This window comes from Aythya marila (genome assembly GCF_965140915.1).
Source record: "Aythya marila genome assembly, chromosome: 17".
Lineage (NCBI taxonomy): Eukaryota > Metazoa > Chordata > Aves > Anseriformes > Anatidae > Aythya > Aythya marila.
The window spans coordinates 153,299-176,732 of record NC_139058.1 but is presented as its reverse complement, the minus strand read 5'-3'; the positions used below and the strand labels follow the sequence as shown (position 1 = coordinate 176,732).

Below are 23,434 nucleotides of genomic sequence, written 5' to 3'. Positions count from 1 at the left end.
CTTTTGATTCATCCAACCAAGTGAATTAGCACAACTGCCACACCAAGTTAACCTAAAAATTAATCTGCTCCAATGACTTTCTCTGGCAGAATCTAGTAGCAGATACTTAGGAAGGAATATAAGATTAGAGCAAGCACATGGTGAGAATTCTGCAGTCCATGCTTCCAGGCTCCACTGGCTTGTGCCTTAGAATTTCCTATTAGCATCAACTAATATGTAAGAGCTCTTGATGTCTTTTTCTTCCACATTTTTTTCCATTCTGTTACTTTGTAACAGAGTTTTGTTACTTTGTCTGAATTTGAGAGAGCAAGGGGAAGATCTACTTTGGCCTTGAGAGGGCATACTATGACACTGTACTTATTTTTGGAGAGCAAAGGAGTTAGAGTTGGTGTGTCACAGTGCAGGAGGTCTAGAAAAACAGTTTAGTTGGCACCTAGTTAAATTGCTTACTAACATGAATGGGAGGAAGAAGAGTAAATCTCCAGAATTTTGTCTCATTCTCTACTGTTCAGCATAAGTTCCATAGATCTTTTTTGAGCTGCAGGGAAAAAAGTGTTCCAGGAAGTAATTGTTCTTTCTGTCTTTCAAATTCTGTGCAGCAGCTGCATGGTCTTTAGCTGCTCTTAATATTTAGAGCTCTTTGTACAAAGGAGTGTTAGTCTGATGTAATGTCTTGCTCTGCAATACATTCCCTGTGAAGCCATCTTTTGTCTGGATGGCCCTATTGTAACCATTCCTATACTTGTGAATGAACAGGAAGTTGATGATGATAGTGAGCAGATGAGTTTGATCTTGAACAGGTTTTACTCAGACTTCAGCTTTAGAGAGCTTTATAGGAACTGAGCTGTACCACTGTTAACTGCAGCCTGATTTGTTCATGTAAATTTTCTTTGTTTAAAGAAACTGGAAAAGATTAGTAATCTAGGAAAAAGCGTGCTATTTTTTTTTAATTGAGCAATGACATTGCAGATACAAATCCATGAATTTTGTCAATCACCTGTTTTTATTTTTGGAGTAGTGAGTTCAGTTACGTATGATCAGAGGTGACTACAAAACAGGACCATGCACATCCAAGAAATAGTAGGGAAGATTACTTACAGCAGCCCAAGTAGCAGTGATCAGTATGAGAGAAGAGGGAGATCTTCCCCACAGCTCTTCCTCTGCCCATGTGTTTTAAAGCATATTACTTTAGGCTGATAATGAAAACACGTCCTTAAAGCCTGACGTGAATGGCATTAAATGTTGTGGAGGTCTTGGCCTTTCTCTTTTGGATTGACAGAGGATAGAAAGAGGAGTTTATTAGCTGAAGTACTAGCATACGTGTATGTACAGTGCACAGTATTAAGTTCCAGCATAGCAAGCTAGTCTAAAAAGTTATTTACTGGAATATGGTGTGATCTTGCACTGAAAACTTTTATTAGTCTGGGTGAATGTGTTAAATGGTGAGCTGAATGCTGACACCAGGCTGACAGCAGTGAAGAGTAGTGGGGGTAAGGGGCTGACTCCTTAACATTGAAAAAACTTTACTAACTTATTTCAGGCTCCTGGGCCTGAAATTGCTTCCCGTTGTAGCAGTAAGCGAAAGATTTACAGTAATATGTTAGTTTAGTACTATAGTAGCTATGATGTTTTGAGGTGTTCTGAAAAAAAAAGAAAGAAAAAAAAGTTAATGCTATCTTGTGGCATTAGGTACTAGCAAGAAGCCAAAATATGGTATAGTATGTTAGAACCAATAATCTCTCTGAAGACTGATGACAAGTAGTTTTGCCTGCTTTTAGGTAACTGACAGAGGCCATATATGGTATGACAGTCACCAAAGCATCCTAACCCCAGCTCTTCTCACACACGTGTTTTTTCCTTGTGACCTTTTTTTCGTACTCACAATGTCTATTAGCTTTCTATAGACATATAACCAATCTATATTTAAAATCCCTGATTAAATGAAGGGACTTTTATTTGTGTTTTTAATATTATAGACAAAGTTAGCAGTTCCCTAGCTGAGGAATACAGAGATTTGTTTGTGTGTGTGTTTGTTATTTTCACAGTGCCTAGCCTTTTCTGTTTATGTTGTTATCAGGCACAGATCCCATAGACCTTGCTTTTATTTTTTAATATCTCACAATTTTACAGACCATGCTCTGTGTATATCTCTGGCAGAATGCGCCAGGTAAGGACCTTGGTCAAAGGGATTCTCATTTGCAAGTCACAGCTGTATATACAGTGGGTTCAGTATCAGTGCTCATCTTGGGAAGGATCTTGGTTAATTGTAATACATACCCAGGGACATTCACCAAGAGGAGCAAGGAGGGATTCTAAAAGACTTCTCAAAGTTGTGGCTAAGATTCTTTTCCATCTTAAGGATAAAGTTTATTTTGAAAATATGACCTCAGTAGAAGCAGCACTGAAAATTTTATGAGAATGTTGGAGTTATTAGGAAAGGAGCAGAGAGCAAAACAGCAATCCTCGAGGATACCACTGGCCTCCAAGCACCGGAATATTGCTTGCAGTCCAAATTAGTGCATCTTAAAATTGGAAAGGCAGACTAGACAAAGGAACAGGAAGATCACATGGTGTGGTGCAACCTCATGATTCAATGGAGTGGCACCCACCAAAAAAGACTGACTTAGAACAGCTTGGAAAAGAGACTGTTGGTAACAGACTTTGACTAAAGTCTGGTGACTAAGGAACAATTAATTATTGGCTATTCCTTACAGTTTAGGGACTTGGAGAGCCCAATGAGTGACATTCTTGAAGCAGCATTAGAGTTAGAAAAAGGATGTATATTTTTAATGTGGTAAGCTGTGTTATCTTGTTGTAGAATGGTGTAAAAGCCAAACGCATGAGCATCATGTAAAAGGGATTAGGCAAAGTTATGGAACATAGATGCGTTACTTACTATTAAACACAGTATTCTTGGTGAAGTCTGGAAGTTTTTTAGTTGTTGGTAACATCAGTTAAGTGGCTGTATCAAAAGAAGAATCATTCTGCATCTGTTCTGCTTCTGTTCTTTATACTTAGGCAGTTGGCTGCTGTTGGAGATATGATACTGTGCTGGTTGGATTTTTGGTCACACCCTTTATGGCTGCTTTTATGACTTGCCCAACACTGCATAGGAACTCTGTGGCAGAGGAAGCAATTCACTCTCTTGGGAAGCATTCAACTGCTTTAACCACAACATTGTATTTTCTTTTCTCATAGAATCTTACCTCATTCACTGCACGCTGTCCAATTTTTATAATATGTGAGTGAAACGTCCTACAGACAGCAGTCATTTGTCCCACACCACTGCATTCTTGGAGTACAGTTTACACTACTGATTTGCCAATCAGCGAGGCATACCTCAGTGTTGAGGAGTGCCAGCTGTTGTAGATACATAGCACTAAAACCAAGCCAGTAAGCTTTGCTGCTGGACTTACTAGAGTGGGCTGTATGCCAGTGGTATGGGAGGTTTTTTTGTTTGTTTGTTTGTTTGTTTGTTTAAAAAAAGGTCTGTGTGGAAGAGAGGAAGTGATGGAGTAGTCTCAAAGAGAGACTAGCTCCCACATTAGTGGCCATCTGGAGAAGGAATCCAGCAAGAGATGGGAAAAGAAGGAGGAAAAACTTTCTTCATATCCCAAAGTTCAGCACAAGAACCTAAACTAAGGCTGAATGGGTTACCTTAAATTCTGCACTTGAAGTACAAGACACTGGACACTCCAGCCTGAGCATTCCTATACAATTTAGATAAAAGTGAATATTTAGAACAGCCATGTCAGAGAAAATTATGTGGACCAAAACATTTCTCAGGTAAATTTTGAAGTTTAGAAAGTTCTGGAATGTTGGTATTTCCTCCCATACTTAGGGGTGTCATAATATGATAAGCATGTACATTAATATTGTGTTAGAGAAGAAGCTGAGGAAAGCTGTTCTATTTTATAAGTTGCAGTTCTGTATTTAAAGTGCAGTTGAATTTTGCTCTTAGATGAGGGAATTAACCTCTTTGTAATGAGAACAAAATGTATCAGACCTCCAGAATTTCGGAGACTTTCATTAATGTTGGTTTAAGTAATATAAAATGGATTCTTCAGAAATGAAGTGCTAAGTTTCTACAAGTGCCTTTGAAAGATTGAAAAGAAAGAATGTTTGCTAGTTTCTTGAGTGCAGAATAGAATTCTTGTTCAAGATGTCAAAGCATAGACTGTGAGCGATAGTGTGAAACCATACATCAGCCTTGTATGCTGATGAAGTGTTTTGAATAGTGCACTGAACTGAGTTGTGGAGACCTGCAGTTTGCGTCTAACTTGGTTATTTGCTGTGAGAAATAGATCAAATTGAGGTTGAAAGAAGGAAGAAGCATTTCACAGTATGTGAAATGGGGATATTTGCAGTGACTATTTCAACAGGATGCTATGTTGTAATATAGAATAACTTTTTATTTCAAAGTTCTTTTTGCACCCTACTACTGAACATTCTTCCTTGATGACTCAGTGTAGAGCTAATCTCATTCAAAATGGTTGCCAGTTGCCACTTGGAACAATAGGACTAAAGCCATAGGCTGCCATCAGGTGGCTGTTTTTAAGAAGGTCATTTTTTTTCTAGTGGATTTGAGTGTTTCTTCCCATCTGATAGCATAGAAGGTCTCAATGTTCACTAAATTCTTGTGAAAACGGTGCTGTTACTCATTACTTTATCTGAAATGAAGAAGTCAGTATACCAGGTATTTTCTTTAATGGGAAAAAATTACATTAATCTGTAATCTGTTTTCAGGAACAACTCTTTGCACCAGATTTATATGCCTTAATACAGGGCACAACTCGTGTTTATTTTTGTTTTGTTTTGGTTGGTTGTTTTTTTAAGTACTCCATTCCCTTCTGGTTGTGTGCATGCTTTCCCTATACTGTGAATGAGAATGTTAAGCAAAGGGAGAGAGGAATGGTTTCTATACAGTCTTAAAGGGAAATGACTTAGCTATAGCAGAAATCCAGTTGCCTCCATCCTCTGTTAGGATTAAATCCAGTAAGTAGTTCTCACTGTCTGTTCCTTCCACCATGAAGTAATGCAGCCATGTAATACAAGGGTGTGTGTGTGTGTTCCTGGGAGCACCAGAGCTCAGGAGCTATCAAGTGAGCAGTGAAGACATAACACGGATGCATAACAGAAGATGGCCAGTGTGTTCCCAAGAGCCACATTGCTTACACTTAGAGGCTCAGAAGTGGAGAGGCCTTGACAGAATCCTGCAAGTGTAGGGCTGGAGGGGATGTCAGAGCAGTCTGGAAATGCATCAAATTTCTGCTGTTAGATAAGCCAAAATATGACGAGAAAGTCATCTTGTCTTCCAATACAGGTGGTTCTGTTCCTTTGCATACAGCCTATTCCAGAGCCTCTTCTCAGGTAATTGCAGAAGAGACTTTTACTTCATCTCTATTCCCATTTTAAATAGGTCAGAGAAATTGTGCTGATATTGGTGACATTGGATGTGACATAATAACTGTGTTTAAAACTAGATGCAATGCTTGGAATCGTCCAGTAGGTTTGAGTGCAGAGCAGGGACAGAGCATGAAGGATGCTGCAGAGATAAGTTCTTGACAACTAGATGCTGAACAAAGAAGAGACATTCTGGAAACAAATAGGAGGCTATACCTGTTTTGAGACAGGAGAGGAGAGAGAAGGAAAATCTGGAGCACAACCAAATAGGAGAGCAGAGATATAAGAAGGTATGTGACAGCTATAGTCTGAAAAGAAACTTAAGTAAAGTTTACCTGACCTATATGCTCTTGCTGTTTATTTATTGTTCCAGGATGGCTTAAAACCCATGAAACATAAACACAAATCTGACTTAAAGGTAAACTTTAAAAAATTATTTAAGACTGAACTCTATCTGCAGATTGGAAAAAACATCACAGACATATTCTTGGGTGTTTTGGTTGCTGCAATGTAAGCTGAAGTTAAGTATAGAGAGAGGGAGAGTACTTTCTAATTTAGGATAAAAGACAATACAGGAATATGATAATTATCCTCAAGTTACATACTTACTCACTCATCTAGAAAATTTAAAGATTAAACTTTAGAGAAATGCTTGCAAAAGTAAGGAGGGGAGGTGTCCAAAGTGGTGTAGTTCTGTAGCCGCATAATGAAGGAAAATACCTGGTTAATACCCATAAAGTCTGATTTCAGTATTTTTCTTCCTCATATGTCATAAGACAGGTTTATGAATGGATTTTCAGTAGACTAGGTCTAAACAGGGACATAGGGAGTTATTTATGGTGGAGGAGTGAGGAAAGACTGGACAGAGTATGCAGTGCAAATAGCTTTATATCAAGAGAAAGGAATAAAGATCTCTTAGAAATAATGCAATGTAGGGGGAGCAACTGAGAGACAATGTAGAAGAAGAAATTGGATGTTGGAAAATCTAGTCTGGGGGATGAGACAAACAGATGCAAGAATCTGACCTCAGCTGGGCCTGTGGTTCAGGAACGTAATACTGGTTTTGGGAATGGAGAAATTGTTTCTTTCACTACTGAACTGAGAGCACATCTCTGAAGTACAATCTCAAAGAGATTTTTTTTCTTCTTTTTTTTTTTTCTTTTCCTGACAGTAAGCCATTCTAGGAGTTGTCACAGAAAGAAACAGAGCTGGTATACACTGTTTCAGCTATCAAGGAAGTTCTTCTCTGGGGTACTCAGTATGTTGAAGCCATAGTAGCAGACATCAGTTGAGCACCACAACACCACACATTTGGTCATCCTGTTGTGTGGTCTAGGCGGAGCCTGGTTCCACTGTGTGCACACAAACTTCTCCTTACTATCTGCTCTCCTGTTAAAGATATAAAACTCTGAATAAATATCCAGTATATAAGGTTTTCAACATCTCCTTAGTTTTCAATCTCTTAAAACCCTCCAGTGCTGATACGAACTCCTGTGTACTAAATTTGTCTGCTAACAACAGGCTTTTTTCATCAGCATTTGCACATCACTTTGAAATACAGAAATTCAGGATTCTGTGTTAGATTGTCTAATGTGCCTTGTGGTTTTGAAGGTCATTGGCATTTTTGTAATATTCAAAAATGTAGAGCATCTGAGACACAGGCTGAAGAAATGTATTTTACCTATAAGATTGTATGGTGTATAGAATCTTGATTGAGCCTTTATATAAGTATTCTTTCTTCACAGATAGGGTTGTCAAGCACTGGAATGTGCTGCCCAGGGAAGTGGTAGAGTCCACATCCCTGACAGTATTTGAGAGATGTGTGAATGTGGCACTAATGGACATGGTATATCGGTGATCTGGAAGGTCTTTTCCAATTTAAAGGATTCTATGATTCTGTGATTGAAAGACTAATTCACATGTTGACCAAAGAAATATAGTGCATCTTTAGGAAATTAACTGACATGTTTTGGCCTTGAAAACACTTTTCGTGTTGACTAACAGAAGTGCAGGTGTAATACTTTATCACTGATGCAACTTTTGGTTCCTTGGTGGTGCTTCCAGACTGACTTTTAGTCAAGGTGGTAATCAAGAACTTTCTAAATGTTAAAACTTTCCTTCCCATCAAGCTTTGTATTGCAACCTAGAGTATTTGTTCAGACCATGTATAACTGTGCCATTTGAATTTTCACTTGAGTTATTGTTTTCTGCTGACATCAACTGAAACTTCATGCCGTTCTCTGTCCAAAATGCATATAATAGAAGTGTGTCTGTTCATTCTTAGCAAGCGCCAGCTGCTTTCTGTCTTTGTGTGTTTTGGGGAGGATTCTAGGCATGAACTGGGAGGTAAATGCAATGAAATTATTTCTCTCCTACCATTACCTGATAATTCAACAAGTGTATTTTAAAGTTATGCAGGCTAATTAAGTCACTTGCCTAGGGAGGTTGACAGTCATTTTTCTAAAACAGAATAGCCCCTAGCTTTTGGGAATTACAAAACTCAGAATTGTAATTTTGTAATCTGGATTTTTTTTTTCATAATAGCACAATTTTGATTATTCTTTATTATTTTACTTAAGCTGTTAGATTTCACTGCTTGCATTTGCAGATGTTTTTCCTACATTTGAGGACTAAGAGATTAATTTTTAGTTTTAATGTAAGATCCTTATGTATTCATTTAATACAAAGAATCAAAGTTCAGAGAATTATCAGAACAAGAATCTGTGGTTGTAAGCTGGATTCTAGGTTTTTGTTTGCTTGTTTGTTTTTTAATGTAAATGGTGCAGGTAGCTAGAAGTCTGTATTATTATCTCCTTCTTTCTCCAAGAGAAGTGATACATGCTTTGCTGGGTTATATTTGACGGCAGTTTTTATTGTGGAACTATCTCCCAAGCTGCAACTATGACAATACATATTTATTTTCTCTGAGAAGTAATGAAACTACACCTGGCTGCACATTGTCTGCTGTACCTTCTCTGTCTGTTTCTCTTTAGTCAGTGAGCCAGTTTTAATTTTGAACTGAGCAGAAAGTTCATCCTTGGTGTTGCCTGCTGCCTACTTCTGCCTACTGCTGCAGTGATTCAACAGGATATATCTGGATGAGTCTAAACAGTAATTCAAGTATCTGAAATGCAAAACTGGGTGGAGAGAAGGATTAAAATATCATAGCCCTTTCTCCCTTGCGCTTTCCCTCCTGCAAATTACAAAGCTACCCATTTTATATTGCTGGCTAGAGCAGCTCCAGCACTATCCTCTGTCTCTGAGCTTCATTCCAGCCTCAGGGGAAGCTGCACCTCCATGGCTCTCTCACAGCTGCTGGACTTTGATGGGGACATGCCTGTGCTCTTTCCACTGGCCTCCCTTGGCAACCAGCCCTTTGAAGATGACCTCTTGCTGTTTGCCTGTTGTCTCTCTTGTGTTGGATTATAGATGAGAGGTTGGCATGAGAGGAGGGGGATGGGATATTGTGTGTTTTAAGCCTCATTTCTTTCTGCATTCTCAGCTTTTTTTTCTCTGTGGCTGTTACCTCTGTATATGGCTAAAATGTTGTCATACACATGGAAAATGGTTTCTGGTAGAAACATACAGTTTCTGCTTGGCATTTGTGTATAGGAAAGTGGAAGTTTGATTAGTTTTGTGGTGAGGCCAGTGTATTCTTCCTGTAAGAATCTACTCCCATAAGCTCCATACTCCACACACCCCCATTTTAAGGACAACTTTGTTCTTAGGTATGAGGCAGCCTTTCTCTATCTACGTGTTCTGTGTTCCTCTTACCTTCCTTTGGCCCCAGTGAACGCTCCCTCTCAGAGACAACACAAACATATCATCTTGTTAACGAATGTTATGGTGTGAAATGGAAAGGGAGGCTCTAGAACCCTGTGGCTGTGTTGCATTTTGCACAGATGTTGACTACTTTTGGAAGTCAAAACATCAAGGCTTTTCTAAATATTGACAAAATCCTTCATGGAAGTCTTTTAGTGAAAGAAAATCGTAGGGGAAGAAGTAAAGTATTACAGATCAAACAAAGCACAGGAATAAGCATCCAATTTTCTCTACAGTGAAAAGTTAACATGTGAGTTGTTCTAGTACACTGCATTGTAACTAACATTGTTTAACAAATGTGGCCATCTCCTTTCTCATGTTTTTTCTCAATGATCAAATCACTTTAATATGTCTGCGTCAGCACTTGATCTGTCTGAGGTTTCTGGGTGTGGAGGACAGAATGGCAGGTGACATCTGCCATTGAATGTTGATGAATAAAGTCAGAAGTTACACATGTTGCAAGGTATTTTACAGCAAATATGATGAATAGCTTGCATGTGCCTATGAAATCAATTGGAATGCCTCAGTGCAGCATAGCACCCAAAATCAGAAGAACAGGATGTGAGAGGGGTATCTGTTATCTCTGCATGTTACTAGTTCATCCTTATCTGGAATATTTCTTTTTAACTGGATATGGAGAGTATTGTAATCTTGTCAGAAAACAAAGAGCAAAAACAGCCTCTTTCCTTTCACCTCAGCTAGAAATAGTAATATATATATGTATAGTAATAGATTATTATAGTAAGATATTATAAAATATTATAAGGTAAGGTATATAAGATAATAAGATAAGGTAATAGATAAGTCTGTGTTCCCTCAGCCACTTCTCAAGGAAGTCCAGACACTGATGTGTCTTTCCAGTACCTACCATCTTCATGTAATTTGTTTATTCTTATGAAACCTGGGCAAAAGTAGGCCGTGAAGATTATAGCTCTGTGTTTTGTGTTCTAGGAACTGATAATGTACATGATGCAGTTTAATCCATCTTGGCAATTGTTTTAAAAAATCCCTTCAGTTTTCCACTGAAACAAAAACATTATTCCTTGGATTTCACTTTACAGTCTTCCTGCAGTCACTAGGAAAACTTTTTCTTCCCTCCTTGTGTCAGCAAGCTTACTGTGGCTGCATCTGTTGCAGCAAGGCTGATAATTATGTTCACCTTTTTGTTAAGGCAGATGCACCTGGACTTTGTGTAGCAGGTAGTATCAGCTGGTGTATCAGTGTGAAGTGTGTAGTAAGGGACATGGTGATGCTTGCGAAGTCTTCCAAGTGTTTTGACTGGAAGATGGATTGATAGGCTGAAGGATTTTGTTTCTGGGCAAGGAGTTAGAATATACAGATAAATAACTAATTAATGTTGGAATTTAACAATGTTTGTTTGTTTGTTTGTTTTTCTGAAGCAAGATGAAACTAACCAGCAGGCTTGCTATAGAAAAGACAGGATTGTCTGAACAATCATCTCTAGCTCTAGTTTCTCTGGTCACACAAACAGACTGGAAATGTAGAGAGAAGGAAAGGTTATATTGTGCAAACTGAAATATTTATTAGGGTGCTCTGCAGACTAAGCGAGCTCCTACATTCTGTTTTAGAGGTAGGTTATGGCTATGTTCTGGCTTTTTAAACATTACTGTGATCAAAATGGAGTTCATGTTGTAACCTATGTTCTAGTGCATTTTCAAATGTAAATTAGGTATTCCTCAGGACTAGTCTATTCACTGCTAAAATGCAGACTTTGAGACAGGACAGTTAAACCGCTGCTGTAAATATAATGAAATATTAGCCACTAGTGAAACAGCACATGATTTTGTTCCAGTTAACCTTTCCAGCCTGTGGACGAGTTGAAATCCTCTCATGAATGAAAACCTTAGCTTCCAAATGACTTCTTAGCCTCTTTAGATCAAGTCATCTTATATATATATATACACCACAAGAACACATTGACCCACCTTATTTCACATGCAATTCTTGGTGCTGAATTCAGTGTTTACTACTGCTGGCACATATCAGCAGAAATAGCAGCAATCATGGAAGATAGTAATGATGGATAATGCAAGATTTCACTGCCAAACCACGCAGATCACAAATGAATGCAATAAGAAAATATAAAAGATATTTCCTCTTAGGTTTGACTCCCACCAAAGTCCCCATTTCATTTTTCTGTGTTCCCCAGAAGTCTTGTCGGCAAAAACTACCAATTTAAATTTCACACAAACGATTTTCCTTCATATGCTAGTATAACTTCTCTATATTAAGTGAGCTGATTTTGTCTAGGCACGTACCAGTTCTTCAAGTCATGTTGTCTTATAGTATGCATAGTGTTTTGATGCATAACATCTATTGAGGTTGCTCTGTTCTTTCGTTAAAGCTTAAAGGGTGCCTCAAAAATAATTTGTGCTATTTTTAACTCCTTTTTCACTTCTCTTTTCTCCGTTCCTCCATTAATCTAGCTCAATTCCCCACAACTCTGAATGCAGGCAAACCAGCTATGCTTACTAGCAACTTATAACAAAATGCACAGACTATTATCTTCTTTTGCCAGGGGTCTTAGAGAACTCTGGAAAAGCAGGCCAGCCCTTAAACTCTATGTAACATCAAGAACTTCCTGGAAAGCCAGGATGTAGACCAGATTACTTTTTGCAATATTTGCAAATCAGTCACAAAGCAGTCTACACGTATAAAGAGCTATCAATATCAGTCTGGCTTCTTACAGTGTTATGAAAATTTGGATCAATGTGAGATCTTTTTGATATGGTCCCACACAACATCCTTGTCTCTAATTTGGGTGGACATGGATTTGATGGATATACTGTTTGACAGATAAGGAATTGACTGGATGGCCACATGCAAACAGTAGTGATCAATGGCTCAATGCCCAAATGGTTATTGCTCAGGGTCCACATTAGAACTGGTACTGTTTTCCGTTGAGCCAGCTCCATGAAGTTCCATTGGGTCCTATCGCTGGTCACCAAAGATAAGAAAGAGATCATGGTCTTCCCCTTCATTTTCCCTTGTGAGGAAACCGAAGGATGCCATGAGGTCACCTCTTGGTCTTCTTTTCTCTAAGCTGAAATGGGTTGAGAGCAATCCTGTGGAGTAGAAGTTGGGAGTACTGGTGGATGAAAAGCTCAACATGAGCTGGCAAAGTGCACTTGCAGCCCAGAAAGCCAATCATGTCCTGGAATGCATCACAAGAAGTATGGACAGCAGATCAAGGGAGGTGATTCTCCATCCTTGTGAGACACGACCTGGAGTACAGCATTCAGCTCTGGGGTCCCCAGCATAAGAAGGACATGGACCAGTTAGAGCAGGCGCCAAGAGAATGATCTAAGGGCTGGAGCACATCTCCTAGGAAGAGAAGCTGAGAGAATCAGGGTTGTTCAGCCTGGAGAAGAAAAGGCTCCGGGGAGACCTTACAGCAGCCTTTCAGTACTTAAAGGGAACCTACAAGAAAGATTAGGAGAGTTTATTTACCAGGTTGTGTAGTGATAGGGCAAGGGGTAATGGTTTTAAACTAAAAGAGGAGAGATTTAGATTAAATACTAGGAAGAAATTCTTTACTCAGAGAGTAGTGAGACACTCCAACAGGTTGCCCAGAGAAGCTGTGGATGCCCCATCCCTGAAAGTGTTCAGGGCCAGAATCCAGATAAGTGTCCAGATCAATTAGATCAGTGCCAAAATCTGGATCCCTAAATATTCTGGCTGTTTATCAAAGATTACCAATGATGTTCAAAAAATCTGACAGGCTGCGTATATAATACTGTCCTGTCTGTGTTGTAGAATTTAACTGAGCTTTTCTGGATGGCGGTTGTGTTCAACTGTGTATCTCTGTTTTTACATTTAATTGCAGCTTATACTGGATTTCTCATCATCCCTCTTGGCATACTTCCTGGAGAAAAATGGACTGTGAGAGGATTTTAGGAATGCTTGATGCTCTTGCTATAGAAAAAGTTCGGTGGAACCCACTTGCGGGCTCATTGCTCACCACTGGGTCGGACCACATGGTCACAACTGATGGCCAAGAACAGCACATAGCTGGAATGTTCAAGTCCTATAATGTTACATTTTGTGGTAATTTCGGTTTTGTCAGGATGTTCTTTTTAAAAACTGAAAACAAGCAAACATCTGAAAGAGAAATGAAACGAATTATAACAGCTAAGTTTTGTACTTGTGCTGGAGGCAGAATGTTCCTCTCTGCACAGCTAACCTCTGCATTCTAATGAAGCACAAGATGATGAGGAAATGCCTCTGGCTTTCACCTTGTTAGAAAGGCTGCTGTGTTCCAGCTGTAGCCAGCATAAACACCTTATGTTTTATCAGATTGAAGAGACAATAGCAACTCCAATTTTTTAAATCTTTTTAATGACTCTTTAGTCCCTGAAAGTTTTTTCCAACTTGTACAGTTTTGGATTGCCCTTCTGTAATGGCATAATCTTACGTCTTCTTTAGACGGACTGATACAGAGAAGCTACAACCTGAGCCTTTTCTTAGTACTACTGGGTTGGATCTTGCAGTCAGGGAACTTAAAGCATTTTTTTGGCTACAGGTTGCTCTACTAATACAGAAGAGTAAACTGAGATGCAAAGGTTTAGTTCTTCATTCCACTGTAAGTAGTAGGAACAAATGCCGTCTTGTGGTGATGCAGTTGTACTAGTAGCTGCAGTATGCTGAAGATCAGAACTATATCACTAGCAAGAATGGAAATCTCTCTCAGCTGAGATGACTCAAGCCTATCCTGAAGAATGAGTACAAAGTAATTTTATAGTCCTTAAGTGGTTTCTTTTTTAATAGTTATGAAATTAAAATTTCAGAGGAAATGTGAAAAAAAGATTGTTGGTGACACCAACTTGACAGTTTTGCAGATTTCTGGTCTCATATTGATTATTTTAATATATCCATTCCACTGGAATACTTTATACAATCAGTCCAATCACTGTTCTCACAAGATGAAAAACTCCATGTATCACCACTGTTTTCCTCTTTATGAAGGGCCACTTTTTAGCACAGTGCTCTGTGTCTTGTCACAATTGCATTTCTTTTCACATGAAGAAAGTGGAGACATTTTAATTTTTTTAGTGATGGCAGTATGAAAAAGTTTGATATTGCCATGGAAGTAGATGGAAGAGAGAAGCAGTTCTTCCACTGAGCTCTGGATTTTTCTTCTGATAGGTGTTCAACTTAAGTGACTTGAGCTCCATTGAGTAAATTCCAAATTGCTGCATTCTTGCATTCTTTCAGAGTTCTGATATTGGTGGAAATTAGGCTTTTCAGTGGAGTTAACAAGGGCATGGTTAATTTTTCTATGTCATAGAGCTGTCAAATCTGTAGTTCCTGCTGGGACAAAGCATAGACTTTATTACACAGGATGGAGCCAATTTCTAGGCCACTGTGGTGCAAGGGTATGTGGTGAGCTGAGCTGTCATCAGTGATTTGTTTTTGACAAAAATTTTCTATGTTTCTGTCTTAATACATGGTGTTACTCTGTGTTATTGTTGTTGGGGGGGTGGGGTGGTAGTTGTCACTTATGAATGGAAAAATTAATAGCTTTCTTCAGACCTGGACCATTATAGTGAAACTCCATCTTGGTTAAGTCCCCTACATCTTGGTAAAGATCCTTCACTTGTTTTCTAATGTTTTTTTTTTTTTTTTTTTTTTTTTTTTAAGTCAGAAACTCGTAACTTGCAACAAGTTCTTCATTCCTTACTTCAAGGATTACTGTATACGTGATATCTCACAGATTCCTCATCTATGGGTACTGAAAGATTCAGATTAGAACCAAGTACTAAACCAAAATATTAGTTAAAAACGAGTAATTTGGAGCAACCTGGTTAGGAAGAAGGACCTTCATCAAAAGAGGTCTTGTTCTATAGGAACAGGAACAAGGACAAACTGAATTAATTGTTATAACTTAATTTGCTTGGGCAATTGTTTTTCATATAGTTTAATAAATTTTGCAATTTTTTTGGCAATCCAGTATTCTGGAGTATTTGTATATTTGGCTTTACTGATGTGTCAGGTTCTCTTTGGGTTGGACCTTGCTTTTGGGCTATCAGGAATGTTTTTTTGATGCTAATGAATAATTGTTGGCAATCTTAAACATACATCTTGTACCTGTGAGACTATAGATGAGGAAAATTAAATCAGGGATATTAGCTGCTCTTTTAAGTGTGCAGAGAACTGTCTTACCAGTATATACCCAATACAGTCATTTGCTATTAGTGATGAGACAGTATTATCACCCCAGGAAAAGGTAAAGTATCAAGCAGAATCTTCCAAGAAAGCTGGAAGTCCTTGACTTTCATGCCAGAATTCTTTTATGTGTCTTGTGGAAGTCATTTTCAGATAACTTTCCAAATCTGTGTTACTTCAGTTTGTGACAACTGTATTAACCGTATGAGTGAACCAACCCTATTGCTCTCTGTTCCCCACCTGCAATACATGCAAACAGCTGTATGGAATTGGACAATTAGCTAGCAATTCAGTATGTGGTCTGAAAATAGCTAACGCCCAGCTAGCTGGGAAGAAGGTGTGGACACCAAATAGCGGCGATTCTGTTCTCCGGGATTCTCTTTTCCCTTCCTTTGTGATTTAGTTATTGCTGAAGCTGAATTTAATGTTAAAAACTTTCTTACTCAGTCTCACAGCCACTCCTATCACTTTTATGATTCTTTATTTACTCCTTTCCATTAACAGTAGATTGGGGTTGAAGCTTTGCAGAGAATTGGAAACTTATACACTATCAAGTTTTCCTTCTCTATGCAGTTTCTTGTTCAGCCTGGTGCAACAATATATCACTTTAATGCAAACAACTTTTATATAATGGGATACTCATTGATAAAACAGTTACATGTCTAATGGGGTATGCATGTCAATTTGTTTTAGGTGTTTGACAGTAACTCCCTGAAGTTGCAGAAAAGCATGCAAATGCATGCTTTTGCAAATGATTTTAACCTTGATTTGGAGGACAGAGATTAGAATTAAAGAATGATTAAAAAAGGTCTAAGTTCAAAGAGATTTCTGGAGATCATCTGATCCAGCTTTCCATTGAAAGCACATCCTTAGGTTATCTGGGGTCTTATCAAGCTGATTCTTAAATATTTCCAGGGAGGGATATTCTACCACTTCTCTAGGCAACGTGTTGCAATGTTTACTTGTTGTTGCTATGAAAAATTGTTTCCATATAACCAAACAGAATTTTCCCTGAAGCACCTTTTTGCCTCTTGTCTGGTCATCATGGACCCTCATGAAAAAATTACCTCTGTCTTCTCTGTTGTTACCTGGAATACAGATTAGAGCTTTGCGAGCCTTCTCTTCTCTAGAGTGAACAATGTAATTCCTTCCACCTTTTTAATATATAATATTCTCCAACCCATTTATCATGTCGGTGAACTTTCGCTGGACTTTCTCCAACCAAAATTGGACAAATTATTTCTGATGTCATCTAAAAAGTGCCAAGTAGAGTGGAATAATTATATTCCTTGATCTGCTGGCCATGTGCATGCTGATGTGGCTTCATTATCTCGTGCTCCAGATGCAGCCTCAACTGTTGACTGAGTAGTTATTTAGGACCCTCTAAAATATATGTAAATCTTTATCTGGTTTCACAGAGCTACGTTTATTCATTGTATGCCAAATTACTAATGAAAATCAGCAACAGGTTCTGGTGCTGTACATTGTGTATGAGTAGATATATCTACCTTTTGTGCTCTGTACAGTGAAAAGATGAGAAAAATAAAAAGGTATCTATTAATAAAACCAAGATGTATTATTTTTCAAATTAAGTCAGTTCAACCTCAAATGTGGGGTCCAAAATCAAAAACAAGTGAAAAATATCCTGTGCTTTGTATCTCTTCCCTTGTTGGTCAGAACATAGAACACCTGATTACAAATAGAGGATTAAGCACAGAAGGAAACACTGGCAGCTCTATTTGGAGGAAGACCAAACCATAACTAGGAAAAGAATGGGAAGAATAAATAGGTAATTTGAGTGAAGAGGTTTGTGTTTAATTTTATTGTTACTAATCTTATGTTGCTGTGACCCAGAAAGCACACATTTTTAACTTTCCGTGTGCCTTGCTATGTTTCTGTACTTCCACACCTCCAGAAGCCCTTCAAGAAGGGAGCGAAGGTCTTATCACTAAGGGTGCATGGCTGCTCTGTAAAGGCATGCATTACAGCATAAGCAATCTTTTAGCTGTTTTTTGCTCAAAGGGTGGAGGAGAAGAATGATGTTTTGTGGCATGTGGGATTTATGAAAGAGAACTTACAAAGATTTCAACAAGAAAATTTGGGAAGGTAATGCTGACTCTCTAAAGGCATGCTACTGAAGTTTTTAAGACTTTCCAAGTCTCATTATTCAGACCTGGTTTGTATTCCTTAGAACTGTTGTCTTGGCAGGGAAGAGGTATAGTTGGAATCTGTTAATGCTGTGGTGGTGTTTTGTTTTCAGTAGAACCAAAATTAGGGACAGTGTTGACATGCACTGTCTCTGTAAACTCCTGGAACTGTGTAAAATGTCCAAATGTCAGCTTGGTTTTATCCAAGCTTAGCACAGGCCCCAGAGCAACATATTGGGATCACCATGGTGTGTGTGAACATGACTGTCCTGCATCTACACCCAAGCCAATAAATATTTGGTGGCATGATGTACAATGTGGATTTAATTGCTTGGGTTGCAGCTCACTTGTGATCTTTGCATGGTGTGAATGTACCCTTTCTCTTTTTCTTTGTTCAGGACCTCTGGAATCCTCACTTTTAGTGCAAATTGTTATTAAAAGAAAAAAAAAAAAAAGAAAAAAAAAAGATGAATGGACCAGTGAAGTTGGCTTTCCTTTTAGGCATTGGAGTCTCAATATGAAATGTGAACAAAATATAATTGGCTGAAATGTGAAACTGGACAGAATTTTATGGAGAGAAGAGATTTCTGGGTAGAAATTGCATGCTCAGAGTGGTGAACATGTGATGGACTGTAAGGATGACTAACAATGTGAGTCAGAAAGGTTACTATAGGGTTTGTTTTCAGGATGAAGAAAGTTGCAGTAGGTAAAATGGGAACTGATAAGTAGATGTATAAAGAAGTGCATTCCCTGCAGAAACAAACAAAATAACAGATTTTTGAACTGTTGTGAAAATGTTATGCAAAAAAAAAAAAAAAAAAAAAAGTTTTTTGGTGGAATCAAGTGTCCTCTCTTGGCAGGTGGTACAGGGACAGGATTTTGAGGAAGGCGATCAGATTGCCATTGATAGTTTATCCATGCAGCATATCCATGAGATCAGGATGAGGATGATGGAGGATCTGGTTTGAGTGGAGATTTAAGTAATATGCATTAAAAAAAATGAAATCTGAATAACGTGAACAGATGAGAGCACCAAGAGAGAAGATAAGAAGGGTACTGTTACTGAAACACACACAAAAAACAGAGTAAGAGAGACTAACAGTCATGGAGGTTGAGGATGGAGGTCATGTTCCCAAGTTCTGGTCATGATAAGATTAGTGAATTGATAAATTAATTGTACAACCTGGCATTGAGTTCCTAATGCCACTTCCCAATGCCAATTTCACAGCACTGACACTGAGTACTTGAATATGAGTTCCCTCAATGTGTTAATGGTTACACAGAACTGTGTTGGTCCTGTAAATCTTCAAATTCACAGGAACAAATAGTCTAGGAACAGTTTGGCTTTGCAATGCATGTGTTTTTAATTGAACAGTAAGATGTTTTTGACAATGTCAGTTGGCCCTTCCTGAAACATACAGACTTCAAGGGAGTACTGCTGGAATAATGTAATTTGTTTCATGAATTACTTTGGTGAAATTCCAGTGTTATGCAACAAAATCCTTGGGATTATATAGCCTGTAGATGTACCTACTAAATTCTCTATATTTGCCAGCACAGAGCCTGAGGCACCCTATTTGTTTTGCTTGCTGCTTACACTGGATTTTGCATTTAGGTTTGAGGTTTCTTATATGCAAGATTATTTTGCCAATGTGTGGTGTCTTAATGCATTTCATTCTTCTCCCTGCTTCGATCTTCTATGTATTGCTAAGAAATGTAACGTAGAAAACTTTCTATGCCTGGGTCATTGGACTATATTATGGAGTTCACTTACTCTGGGTCATGTTTGTCCTTGGGCAGCAATGGTAGTAGCATCACAGCCATGTTGAAGTAGAATTCTCCTTTATGACAGCTATTTGTTTTTGTTTGCTAGCCAGAGTACAGGTTTCTTCTAATAAGTACTTCATAGTACAACCTTTCTATGGCTTATGAGTACATATGTGTTCTAAGAGGGCATAGTTAATGGGTTTGGACAAGAATATGAAACTTTCTTTCCCTCAGGGTAAATACAACTGTGTGAATGGCCTGAGTCCTGTCCTGAGACAATGAGTTCCTGCTTATTTTTTTTCCACTTCGTTGACAAATTATTCAGAGATTCATTTTTTTAGATTTTTGCATCAGAGTTGACTTCAGAAACTTCTTAAGAAACCTAGTTCTTTGGACTAGGTTCAAAAACCAGGTACTGGTGATGTTTGAGACAGGCGTTTCAGAGTGCAGTATAGTGATCGGTAAATACTGAGTAAAAGTCAACTTTTGCCAGAAAATTCTTGGTATTTCCTAGATCTCATAGAGTTCCTCTTTCTTACCAATTATCCAGTCCAGCTTCGTATTCCAGTTCCATGTACAGTTTAAAGTCTTGTGCAACCTTTCAAATAGACAGGTCATTTTGTTATACATACTGGTCTTCTTTTTACTGCATATTCTGAAATTCAGTCTCTGAGTTTCAAACGTAGTGCCTCATACCTCCTTTGTGATTTACATGCCTCAGGGCAATATATCACGCATATTTTGTCCAAGGCCCCATAAGCACACAGGACTCTCCCCATCCTTCTTAATGCATGCACTTACTCAGTCTTCTTGGTAAATCTGGTAAGGTGAGGTGAGAGGATTTTTTTCTGAAGATTTTCTGCTGGTCTTTGGTCAACATGTACCTGCTGAAGTATCTCTGCTGGATGGGAGAACACAATGGATATCCTGTCTATTCCTATGTTCTTCTGACTGGAAAGCAGGAAGTTGCAAACTTACACTACAAAAGTGGCCAGTGTTTATCATTTTGGAAGCTGCCTACAATTTTTTTTCATACAACAGGAGACAGAGACCTACAGTTCTATCCTGGAGAACCATGGAGACAGTGAATGTGGTTAGTGGTTTGTCAGAGATGAGTGCCTTTTTATCTCATTATTCCGTTTGGGTTTACGTGAGGCTGGAGTTAAAATTATCCAGTAATGTCAGCCTCAGCAGCTTCTGTTGGCTTATGGCCTGCTAGAAACAAGGATCAAATGATGGTGCAGTCTACATTTCAGCACACCTCTGCACTTTGTGTGCGATATGAACCTGGAATGGGACTTCCAGGAGCCACAGGTTGGTTGTTGCCTTATTGTGTCCCAGACTGCTCCATATTTTTACTACCATTCATCTTCCTCATTGTCTTGTTCCCATGTTTGTCTCTTCGGGGTATGCCTCTTCCTGCAGAAAAAATGAATGAAACAATTTATTCTGGGGACAGTTTCACTCCTTCCATAGACTTCTAAGCATGAAGCTCACCTGAACCCTATAAACATTAGTTCACTGATAACTGCATTGGTTGCTAAGTCCCATGCCTTCCCCACCCAAACTGCATTTTTAACATTCATGTCATAGCTGAAAAGCTTTTATTTTTTATTTCACAAAGTCTAAAGTCATAAGGAATTGGTAGCTGTGAAGCTCCAAAGGTCTAACAAAGCTTTTTGTTGAAGTGATTTGCCAGTTCTTGATAAAAATATGGAGGTAGGTTATGTTTTGAGGGCTCTGCTGCTTTCAGGCCTATGATTTTTTACTACTAAACTGTGCATAGGTCATTTTTGAGGCCACCTCACTTTTTGAGGAAGTCAGGAGTGCTCAGAAAGGCAGCTTTGATTTGCCAAATGCCTGAGAGCCCTGTGCCACATAGAATACGCATCTGGTGTATGAAGGTGAGATGCATGAGCTTGGATACTCGAGTGCTTGACTGACATTGTAAATTCCCAGCTGTCTAGAAAACCATATTCAGAGGACAGTTGTTCTATACTGGACTTATTTTCCTGTGTTTGGAATTATGTGTAATTTGCAGCTTTTTTGCCTCTAAATAGGAAGACTGTCTTCTCAAGTATTTGGGGCATTCTTGTCAGAGACAAGATGTCAGAGACTATTGTCATTCAGAACTAGACAAAATAACAATTTCTTTTTAAAAGTAAGAAAGCACAGACTTTGTAAAAGGAAGTGAAGAGGTTCTTTTAACTTCATTGGTCTTATTCTGATTTCCAGCGTTGTAACTGCAGAGTATGTTTTGTGACTATGATCTAAAGGCCTATTCACACTTAGAAGCTGTTACAGAAAAACAGTATTCTAGAGGAAAGTGACAGCAGAAAGAATTTTCTGTTCCTTTTGGCCTCCTTCCAAGATGCTTTCTGGACTAAAGTGGATAGAGACATTATTTTTGTATGGCTGAGGAAAAAAGACCAAGTCTTTTAATCTCATAACTGTGTATAGAAAGATCCTGAGCTGTTCATATGGTGTTTTTTAACACTATAATGTTTTACACTGGAACTCAGAAGGAAAGGACAAAGGGTGGAAGTTGTCTTTTAATCATCAGGACTTCTTGGAGGTGATTGAATTACAGAGTAAAATGTTCCTCCTTCCCTGTTGGTTTACTGTTTGTCTGCTCTGTAACAGTAACCCACTAAAAATGTGTGCGGCTCTTTTTGAAGTTATTTTAAACCCTCAGTACAGATATTGTAACCTTGGATAAAAGCACCTCTGAGTAGTGGTTTCAGTTTTGCCCTTTCAGGCATGTGGAAAGTGCCCCAGTACATTTCAAGGATTTTAAACTAAAAACTTCTTAGATATGGGTTGTAGTTTCAAAGCTTGATTGATACAGCATACATCAAGGGAATAGTTCGCTGTTTCTTTAGATTTTAATATGGATTAAAGCTTTCTGTTGACTTAAAGAATACCATGGACTCCTTTTGGGCCTAGCTATGTTGGGATATATGCAGTGGCAATTTTGGAGAGAGCCCTCTTGATGCCTGACTTCCCTGTTTTTATGTCTGTGCTGAATGGTTTATCTACCAGATGCTGAGCTTAAGGTTCATTTTAAGCAGTTGAACTGCTCAAAAAAATAAAATAAGGTTGAATTAAGGATGAATTAAGAATTAAGATTCTGTTCTATCTGCATAGTATTGTGTTGGCTTTTTTTTTTTCCTTCTGAATACAGATGTACTACTAATAATGAGTGATAGGAAAACCTCTGTATTGTGCCAGATCACCATCATGTTTCCCATATTTCAGAGTAACAGATCAAGTTAGTCAGAAAGCCAGAGCCCCACAAGGTAATAAAAATAGCTATCATTGTATTGAATCACTTGCAAAATGAACGACAAGGTACAACACATGAAAGAAAGGATGAGATGACAATCTGGTGAAGCAGAAGAGATGGCAGAATTAGTGATCATTACATGGTGCTACTTTGCATGGAATAATGAGATATATAAGTATGTAAATTACAGAGCAATATAATCTTCTAGCATGATCAACTTACAGAAGACAAAATTGTTGTTGTGTTGATACCAGTTAGTGGATTTCTTTAGCTAGTTTGGCAAAGAGAAAATTTAAGAGAATACATGGAGCTAGATAAAGTACTCTCTTGCCGAGTACTTTTTCTGTATATATGTTACGGTCTGGGCAACTCTTAGAGGGTCTTTGAAAAACCTAATATTTTAGTTGAGGAAAAAAGGGAACAGGCAGAGTGTAGTAAATAGTATAAAAATTAATATTCCATAATCTAGTTTATACACAAAAATTATGCTAATGAAGGATATCAAACTTGGAACAGATAAAGAAAGTTTAAAACATTGGTGCATAGTAAGCTCCTTGCCATTAATAAAACAAGAGTAGCTACGTAATGTTGGATGGAGGAGGGTGGAGGAAGACATTGGATATCTGAAACAGGTATTGTTGCATGGTGTAGGAAACAAAAATATCTAAAACGAGACTGAAGTTTCTCACTTCATGATGTCTCCCTCTTGTTTGGGTTCAGAAAAAAACTAGTGACTATTTCAAAATAGTCACAAAAACCTTACTTTGAACAACATGATAGCCATGTTCCAAAGGACAGTTAATACTGTGCAGATATTAAAAAA

General features: G+C 38.3%; 1 protein-coding gene across 1 annotated transcript in view; it reads left to right on the top strand.

Annotated features, from left to right (window-relative positions):
* Positions 1-23,434, top strand: part of ZNRF3 (zinc and ring finger 3) — a 94,790-nt gene that overhangs the window by 30,216 nt on the left and 41,140 nt on the right. The gene's annotated exons all lie outside the window — the stretch shown is intronic.